The sequence below is a fragment of the Vulpes vulpes genome, chromosome 12 (genome assembly GCF_048418805.1).
Source record: "Vulpes vulpes isolate BD-2025 chromosome 12, VulVul3, whole genome shotgun sequence".
In the NCBI taxonomy this organism is placed as follows: Eukaryota; Metazoa; Chordata; class Mammalia; order Carnivora; family Canidae; genus Vulpes; species Vulpes vulpes.
In genome coordinates, this window is record NC_132791.1 from 151,117,680 (window position 1) to 151,119,395 (window position 1,716).

General features: G+C 46.2%; 1 pseudogene; it reads right to left on the minus strand.

The window, feature by feature from the left end:
* Positions 1 to 436: 436 nt before the first annotated feature.
* On the minus strand, positions 437 to 1,184 carry LOC112926035 (bridging integrator 3 pseudogene; annotated as a pseudogene).
* Positions 1,185 to 1,716: the final 532 nt, after the last annotated feature.

Consider the following 1,716-nt stretch of genomic DNA (forward strand, 5'->3'; position numbering starts at 1 on the left):
AAAACAAGTCTTCAAAGTGGAAAGCAAATGAGGGTCACTGGATTCCCCAGGATGGGCCTTTTGGAGGTAACTATGCAACTTAACTATATAAGCAAGGCTAAGACCTCAAATGAACTGATAAAACCCATGCCCTTTAAAGGCTGAAAGCTTGCCAGGTTGCACTTTTGGCAGTTCTTTGGAAATAAGAAAGCCCCTGGGGGGGGTTACTATACTGCTCACCTGAGTCTACAGGCTCTTGGTATTGGGTGGGGAGAGAGCTACCTGCTTGGGGCTTCTGGTGCCAGGCTCATTGCAAAGGGCTGCTAAGGTAGAGTGGGAGCTGCCTCTTTCCCCAACCTATGGGCTACCAGACTTCCCCCATAGGAGGACTTTGTGCTGAGCTGACACCTGAGCCTATGCTTCGAAAGACTTGAGAGACTAACTTGGGTCCCAGGAGTTAGTCATCAGCCACAGTAGAGGAGGGCTCTGAATTCACTCAATTTGGCCTCATTTTCCTACTCCCACTGCATGTCCAGGTGTCCAGGCTGGCCAAGCTGTTGGGTCAAGTCACCAAAGATCTTACACATTTCAGACTGTAATACCACCTGATTGAGACTCACCTTTGAGTCCCCCCCTTCAGGGACTCAAAGCTGAGCTGGAATTAATATAGTTGACTATTGTAGAACTACAATATCTTGTGCAGGAGCTGCTTGTTCTTGGCTTCAAAGTCATCCCATGCAGGCCAATGCTCTGCTTGGGCCTGGAGGAGATTGACCAGCACTGGCCCTGACTTCTTTTCCTTGAATTTTTCCACCTTGGCCTGCAATCTCCCACAGTCCTACAATGACTGCTCTGCCATTTCACCGCCAAGAAAGGCTATGGAAGACATTGCCAAACTTTTGTAAGGTTCAATGCTCATTACACATTACAGTCTTTTAGATCTGGTTCACCTTTTCCTGATGGAGGGCATCCATCCACTTCATGGCCATGTCCAGGGCTGTCACCAAGTTCAGAAAGTCCTGGTCTTGCTCGCAGAAGGGGATAGAGAATAAGTCCAAGGGTATCTCACGCTTCATGTTCTATAGCCTCTTGCCCTGCTCTCCCAGATGCTGGAGTTTTTCGTATACCCTTTCAAAGTTTCTCCCCACTTTTATGGGGACAACCTGTCTCTTGGGCTGCCCAGTATCGAAAGGAATACAGCTCATGGTCCTGATTGACCCTGACTTGAGGATCCTCGGCTGCAATTCAGTCCTTTTTTTTTTTTCTTTTTTAAGGACTTGTTGCATTTATTTTTTTTTAATTTTTTATTTATTTGTTTATTTTAATTTATGATAGTCACACAGAGAGAGAGAGAGAAGCAGAGACATAGGCAGAGGGAGAAGCAGGCTCCAAGCACCGGGAGCCCGACGTGGGATTCGATCCTGGATCCCCAGGATCGCACCCTGGGCCAAAGGCAGGCGCCAAACCGCTGCACCACCCAGGGATCCCGGACTTGTTGCATTTAGAGTTAAACATTATTCGAGAGATTAAATCAACACAAACATATGTATATTACATACATAGAAAATTCTTGCAGAGGGTTATATTAATGCAGAAGCAGGAAGCTAGGAGCAAGGAAGCATTCTCCCCCTTACAGGTTTCAGAAGGAACACAGGCCTACAAAACACTTTGATTTCAAACTTTGTGCCTTCAAAACCATAACACAATGAATGTTTTATTGTTTTAAGCTGCATGATT